The sequence below is a fragment of the Coregonus clupeaformis genome, chromosome 33 (assembly GCF_020615455.1).
Source record: "Coregonus clupeaformis isolate EN_2021a chromosome 33, ASM2061545v1, whole genome shotgun sequence".
In the NCBI taxonomy this organism is placed as follows: Eukaryota; Metazoa; Chordata; class Actinopteri; order Salmoniformes; family Salmonidae; genus Coregonus; species Coregonus clupeaformis.
Genome location: NC_059224.1, coordinates 20,901,296 through 20,909,771, shown reverse-complemented (window position 1 = coordinate 20,909,771; position 8,476 = coordinate 20,901,296).

The following is an 8,476-nucleotide window of genomic DNA, read 5'->3' as shown; positions in this document are numbered from 1 at the left end:
GGAGTGGGCCAGCTACCACCGGCCTGAGAAGAGACACATGGAACGAGGGGTTAATATTCTTGTAATCAATAGGCAGTTGTAACCTGTAACACACCTCGTTCAATCTTCTCAGGACTTTAAAGGGCCCCACAAACCGCCGACCCAGCTTCCGGCAGGGCAGGCGGAGGGGCAGGTTTCGAGTCGAGAGCCAGACTCGATCTCCCGGTGCGTATACCGGTCCCTCACTGCGGTGGCGATCGGCGCTCGCCTTTTGTCGACTGATGGCCCGCTGCAGATGGACATGTGCAGCGTCCCACGTCTCCTCCGAGCGCCGAATGCACTCATCCACCGCAGGGGCCTCGATCTGGCTCTCGTGCCATGGTGCCAGGACCGGCTGATACCCTAAAATACACTGGAAAGGTGTTAAATTGGTGGAGGAGTGGCGGAGAGAGTTCTGGGCCATCTCTGCCCAGGGGATATACCTAGACCACTCCTCCGGCCGGCCCTGGCAATAGGACCTCAGAAACCTACCCACATCCTGGTTGACTCGTTCAACCTGCCCATTGCTCTCTGGGTGGTACCCCGAGGTAAGGCTCACCGAGACCCCCAAGCGTTCCATGAACGCCCCCAGACTCTGGAGGTGAACTGGGGACCTCGGTCAGACACAATATCCTCGGGGACCCCATAGTGCCGGAACACGTGGGTAAATAGGGCCTCAGCGGTCTGTAGGGCAGTAGGGAGACCCGGCATTGGGAGGAGACGACAGGCCTTGGAAAACCGATCCACAACGACCAAAATGGTGGTATTCCCCTGGGAGGGGGTGAAGGTCGGTCACAAAATCCACCGAGAGGTGGGACCATGGTCGTTGTGGAACGGGCAGGGGATGTAACTTTCCCCTGGGCAAATGTCTAGGCGCCTTACACTGGGCGCACACCGAGCAGGAGGAGACATAAACCCTCACATCCCTAGCTAACGTTGGCCACAAGTATTTCACGCTAAGGCAGTGCACTGTCCGGCCAATACCTGGATGTCCAGAGGAGGGTGATGTATGAGCCCAATAGATAAGGCGGTCACGAACCTCGAGCGGAACGTACGTCCGCCCCACAGGACACTCGGGGGGAGTAGGGTCGGTACGCAGTGCCCGCTCGATCTCCGCATCGACCTCCCACACAACCGGAGCCACCAGACAAGACTCCGGCAGTATGGGAGTAGGCTCGATGGACCTCTCCTCTGTGTCATACCGCCGGGACAGGGCGTCTGCCTTACCGTTCTGGGACCCTGGGATGTATGTGATCTTAAAAACAAACCGGGTCAGGAACATGTTCCACCTAGCCTGACGAGGGTTCAATCTCCTAGCTGCCCGGATGTACTCCAGGTTACGGTGGTCAGTCAGAATGAGGAAAGGGTGTTGAGCCCCCTCAAGCCAATGCCTCCACACCTTTAGGGCCTGGACTACAGCCAACAGCTCCCTGTCCCCTACGTAATAATTACGCTCCGCGAGCTGAGCTTCTTAGAGTAGAACGCACAGGGGCGGAGCTTGGGTGGCGTGCCGGACCGTTGCGACAGGATTGCCCCAATACCGGCCTCGGACGCATCTACCTCAACTTGAAATGGTAAAGCGGGGTCCGGATGCGCCAGCACCGGAGCCGAAGTGAACAGGTTCTTCAGTCTAACAAATGCCCTGTCCGCTTCAGCTGACCACTGCAAACGCACCGGACCCCCCTTTAGCAGGGACGTAATGGGAGCTTCCACCTGTCCAAAGCCCCGGATAAACCTCCGGTAGTAATTAGCAAAACCCAAAAACTGCTGCACCTCTTTTACAGTGGTTGGAGTTTGCCAATTACGCACGGCCGACACACGGTCAACCTCTATCTTCACACCAGACGCGGACAATCGATAACCCAAAAAGGAGATGGACTCCTGGAAAAACAGGCATTTCTCTGCCTTAACATAGAAGTCATGCTCCAACAGCCTCCTCAATACTCGGCGCACCAGGGCTACATGCTCGGCTCGGGTAGAAGAGTACACTAGGATGTCGTCAATGTATACTACCACACCCTGCCCATGCATGTCCCGGAAAATCTCGTCAACAAAGGATTGGAAGACTGAAGGAGCATTCATTAACCCGTATGGCATGACGAGATACTCGTAATGACCCGAGGTGGTGCTAAATGCTGTTTTCCATTCATCCCCCTCCTAATGCGCACCAGATTGTACGCGCTCCTGAGATCCAACTTTGTGAAGAACCGCTCCGCGTAATGACTCCGTCATAGTCGCAATCAGAGGAAGAGGGTAACTGTACTTAACCGTGATCTGATTGAGACTACGGTAATCAATACACGGGCGCAAACCCCCGTCCTTCTTCTTCACAAAGAAGAAACTCGAGGAAACCGGGGAAGTGGAGGACCGGATGTATCCCTGTGCCAAGGACTCGGCTATGTAAGTCTCCATAGCCGCTGTCTCTTCTTGAGACAGGGGATACACACGGCTCCGCGGAAGTGCCGCTCCTGTTTGGAGATCTATCGCACAATCCCCCTGTCTATGAGGTGGTAGCCGTGTTGCCCTAGTTTTGCTGAACACAAGTGCTAAATCCTCATATTCAGGGGGAATGCGCATTGCGGGCACTTGGTTCGGACTCTCCACCGAGGTCGCCCCTAAGGAAACACATAGACATTTCCCTACACACTGGGCAGACCACTCCATAAGAGCCCTCTGTTGCCACGCAATGGTAGGATCATGGGCGCTTAACCAGGGAAGCCCCAGCACCACGGGATACGCAGGAGAGTCGATCAGATAAAACTGAATGATCTCCTCATACCCCCCTGCGTCGTCATCTTAAGTGGTGCTGTGACTTCTCTGATCAACCCCGACCCCAGCGGCCGGCTGTCTAGGGCATGAACAGGAAAAGGGACTTCTACCGGCCGAAGGGGAATTCCTAGCCTATAACAAAATTCACGATCAACAAAATTCCCAGCTGCGCCTGAATCTACTAGCGCCTTATGCTGGGAATGAGGTGCCACCTGTGGAAATCTCACAGGTATACTCATGTGACCAACAGAGAGCTCTGGGTAAGTGGGGCGCCTACTCACCTGAAATGACTCCCCTGTGCGTGACCTGTTGTCCCCTCTCCCAGGAGACCCTCCCCAGCACCTAGCCACAGTGTGTCCTCCACGGCCACAGTTGGTGCAGGGACGGCCCCCCTCGGGTTCTCTCTCCTCCTCTCCCTAGCGCCCAGCACCCCCGAGCTCCATGGGAATCGGCTCGGAGGTGCTGGAGGGTGGAATGGACGACCCCCACTCGGGACGTCCGCGGGTAGCCAGCAGGGTGTCGAGACGGATGGAAATGTCCACCAACTGGTCGAAGGATAGGTTGGTGTCCCTGCAGGCCAGCTCACGACGAACGTCCTCTCGTAGGCTACACCGGTAATGGTCGATGAGGGCCCTCTCATTCCACCCCGCATCCGCCGCTAGAGTCCGGAACTCCAGGGCGAACTCCTGTGCACTCCTCTTCCCCTGTCGGAGGTGGAACAGACGTTCCCCCGCCGCCTTCCCCTCAGGTGGATGATCGAACACAGCCCTGAAGCGGCGGGAGAACTCCGCGTAGGTGATGGTAGCGGCGTCTATTCCCCTCCATTCGGCATTGGCCCACTCCAACGCCTTGCCGGATAGACAGGAGATGAGGACGGAGACGCTCTCGTATCCCGAGGGCACCGGGTGTATGGTGGCCAGGTATAGTTCCACCTGCAGGAGGACCCCTGACACCCGGCTGCAGAACCATCATATTTACTCGGGAGCGAGAGCCGAATGCCACTGGGTTCCGGTGCTGGGAGAGGAGGACTGGCCGATGGTGATGGTAAGGTGTGCGAAGGCGTGGGCACCTCTCCCGTAACCAACCGGCGTAGAGTGTTGGACACCTCGTTCATGGCGGCCCCAAGTTGCCGGATCATGGTGTCTTGGTCGCTGATCCGATCCTCCAGCGACTTGGGTGCCGCCGCTGCTCCTGCTGACTCCATAATGGTGTGTTGTTCTGTCAAGGGCTGATGTAAGTGTGGTGTGGAAGTCAGGCGCAGGACACCGAAGCTTAGTCCAACAAAGTTTACTAGTTAACCACTAGGCAAAAATACAATGAACGGCCTCAAAAACACACAGAGGCGAGTGATTACGCAAACTGTGCGTAAACTCCAAAACAACAAACAGAGCAAACACGCAGCACTAACTGACATGCAAAAAACAACACACAACCTAACCAATACAAAACAGGCAATTTATAGAACACATAATCAGACACAAACGGACACAGGTGCAATAGACAGACAAAAGCAATCAAACATAGAAACATTCAACGGTGGCAGCTAGTACTCCGGGGACGACGAACGCCGAAGCCTGCCCGAACAAGGAGGAGGAGCAGCCTCGGCAGAATCCGTGACAGAAACTGAAGTCCCAGGAATCTAGGCCACTGATAAGATTAATGAGATGTGATGATAAGTAATTGGCGTGACCTTGACCAATAGGAGACTAACATAAGTGGGGGTCCTCTGAATGGGAGACTAAGACTAACAGAAGGGATGGCAAGGCTAGAATTAGCTGACTGGAGCTGGCCGTTTTTACAGTAATCCCCAAAAGGTCAAAGTGTCTCTGTAAATGACATGGGGAAAAAACTGGACATGGAGGTCAATGGGGACATTCACTCTGTAGGTAGTGAGCACCCCTCTCACCTGTTCCAATAGCCACAGCCAGAACTGTCATTGCTTAATCTCTCAGGCCTTACACATACGGTTCGGTCATGTTCAGAGATTGATTAGCTAACTTACTGATCAGTGCTTTTGAAACCTGTGGACAGGCCTATTTTCCAGAGGAGTGGCGTTTGATTGCCAAACTGTCATGTCGGCTGTACTGATAATCATTATGGACAGCCAGGGACAGAGATAACAGGGTGCCAACGAGGCAGGCGGCGGGTGTATTCCCTCCCCCCTCCTCCTCCTCCTACATCTCCTTCATCTGCCACTGGGACAGAAACCAGATCTTGTTGAATTATTAACACAGTTGGTTGTCAATGTCATGCTAATTCCTGTCAATTCAATCAAAATCATGGGCAGCGTTCAATCAATGCAATTGAATTCCAGTTAATGCCTTGGCTTCTACTGCCTGAGATAACAATGGAAAGGAACCCATTTTGTTCAACCCTTTCATCAAAGGAACAAAATCAAAGTCAATGAAGGGCAAAGAGGATATCACCTCACCTGTCCCCATCTTGGTTCTTTGAAATAACTTTTGTTGCATTGTCTTTCGACAGGTGGTATCACTCCTATGTGACGCTCGTTCCTCAACAGTACAGTCGGGATCGCCACGCTATCTGACATAAGATGATGCTTCTGTTGTGTTTTTACCTCAGAATCCTCCTCCATCTTGGCTGCCACGACTGCAGTTTCGCAGTGCAAATGTGCTCTCCTCGAGGCCCTGTGTCACTGCGTTAGTGACATTGCCGGTGCCCTTTAATTTAATAATGGCGTCTGTCTCCTCCGCCCAGTGAGTTGCCTGTTGATGGGAGTCTTATTGCCTTGGCTGATTATTGGCACTGATACCAGCTGTGCCACCCTGAGTGTAGAGCAGACTAGCCAGCCAGTGTCGCATCACGTCCATCCCCTGAGCCTTGCTGCTCCACTGCACACGCCAACACACACAGAGACGCACACACTCACAATCCAAGCCCCTACCTACACCCAAACACATCTCTCTCTCTTTCTCTCTCTCTCTCTCTCTCTCTGTTTCTCACTCTCATTCACACACTCCCATACATACCCACAGTCTCTTATTTTTTACTGCCCTTCCATCCATTTAAGTCTGATTGAACCTATCCTGGTTTAACAAGCATTCACCTGTTTACAAGGTTAGCATCAAATAATCCTCTGACTCCATATATCCTTCTGCTATGATGGAGGTCAATATCCTCCTCTCCTCTCCTCTCCTCTCCTCTCCTCTCCTCTCCTCTCCTCTCCTCTCCTCTCCTCTCCTCTCCTCTCCTCTCCTCTCCTCTCCTCTCCTCTCCTCTCCTCTCCTCTCCTCTCCTCTCCTCTCCTCTCCCTGTCAGTGAAACTTCAAACAGGAATCTGTTATTATTGTGCTGGTTATGTAGGCTGGGTTTCTCATTAAAAGTGCAGTGGTTTTAATGAAGGCTTTATGATGTTTTAATTTCTATGCCTCTATCAGTTAATCTCCTTTATCACTTATTCATATTTAGGAGGTTCTGTGTGACCATAGGGGGTGCAATTTACATAGATTTTTCCTCAAACTGTGTGACACACACGAACACACACATGCACACACATACGCACACACACGTATATCAGAGCGCAAATGACATTGAAAACATCTCCCTATTTAACCATGCACAGACAATGAAGCGCTCCCTCAAGGACAGCGACTCATTAGCCTGCAAACCCTCTGGCGCTCGGTGCGTGTGCATGTGCATGCCTGCGTGTGTGTGGTGAGTTAATATGCGTATATAAACGATACATCTTCTCCCTCAATAGGGGCTGTTGCTGTGCATTGTGGGATGATGGCAGTGTGCCGGTGGGATGGTGAGGTCATAAGTCTCAATACTCAGGTGTGTTGTGATCTGCTAGATTAACTACACCTGTCATTTAAGGCGGAAGGTCGTTCACACCTCCTCCTGTCTCTGTCTCTCTAGTCTAACATGTCTTAGTGCATAACAAATAGACACTGCCAATCGTCTCTCTGACCTGGCATTGTCCCTGTTGTACCAGGACACACCAGGTTTTTAACCCTCCAGACACCCTATGGCTCTGCTCCTGGTCTGGGTCAAACAGGACTGTCTGGGTCTAAAACACACACACACACACAGACTGCCCCGGGCTGCACTGTCTCTGTCTCTGCTCAGTCACGACGCAAACTGAAACAAGGGCAATGAAGCCGTGTGTCTCTGAGAGTGTATGTGTGCATAGGTTAAATAGACATTATCACTAAAACAGTCAGTGCCTGAGAAAGAATCTGCCTGTTTTTCTGCTTGTGCTCTTGTATGTGCACCCTTGTTTGTATGTGTGTGATAATCGGTATGTACTGTATGTGCATGGGTGAGTGAATGGACTGTATGTGCTTGTACATGTCTAGGCATATTCATATTGATGTGTTTATATGTGTGTCCATGTAATGTATGCAAATGCACAGGCGTAGGTGTGTAGTGTCTATAATTATTCATTGTCCTTGTGGCTACATGCTAGGCTAGTATTCTATTGTGAAATGATGTATGAAAGCCAATGTGTTTTACCTAGGGTGATGCTTACTCGTCCTTCTACAAATCTATACTGAACAAAAATATAAACGCAACATGCAACAATTTCACTGAGTTACAGTTCATATAAGGAAATCAGTCAATTGAAATAAATTAACTAGGCCCTAATCTATGGATTTCACATGACTGGGTAGGCACACAGCCATGGGTGGGCCTGGGAGGGCATAGCCCCACCCACTGGGGAGCCAGACCTAGCCAATCAGAATGAGTTTTTCCCCACAAAAGGGCTTTATTACAGACAGAAATACTCCTCAGTTTCATCAGCTGTCCGGGTGGCTGGTCTCAGACGATCCCCCAGGTGAAGAAGCCGGATGTGGAGGTCCTGGGCTGGCGTGGTTACACGTGGTCTGCGGTTGTGAGGCCAGTTGGACGTCCTGCCAAATTCTCTAAAACGACGTTGGAGGTGGTAGAGAAATGAACATTCAATTATTTTGGCAATAGCTCTGGTGGACATTCCTGCAGTCAGAATGCCAATTGCACATTTTAGAGTGGCCTTTTATTGTCCCCAGCACAAGGGGCACCTGCGTAATGATAATACTGTTTAATCAGCTTCTTGATATACCACACCTGTCAGGTGGATGGATTGTCTTGGCAAATCTTGAGAAATACTCACTAAAAGGGATGTAAACAAATTTGTGCACACAATTTCAGAGAAATAAGTTTTTTGTGCGTGTGGAACATTTCTGGGATCTTTTATTTCAGCTCATGAAACATGGGACCAACACTTTACATGTTGCGTTTATGTTTTTGTTCAGTGTATAATGAAGTCTTATACTGCTTGTCATTAGTTTACATAATGATGACGATGTTAGGAAGATTTAACGGAATAAAAGGCACTGATAAGTATCAAGTCATCTGTTACACAAATGACCAACTTGACAGTGTTATTATGGTGGAGTTGAAGGTCTTAATGTATAGTGCTGTAGTACTGAAGCGCTTGCCCTGTTCACCCTAATGATGTTCAGTTGAAGTCGGAAGTTTACATACACTTAGGTTGGAGTCATTAAAACTCGTTTTCAACCACTCTACAAATTTCTTGTTAACAAACTATAGTTTGGCAAGTCGGTTAGGACATCTACTTTGTGCATGACACAAGTAATTTTTCCAACAAATGTTTACAGACAGAATTTTTCACTTATAATTCACTGTATCACAATTCCAGTGGGTCAGAAGTTTACATACACTAAGT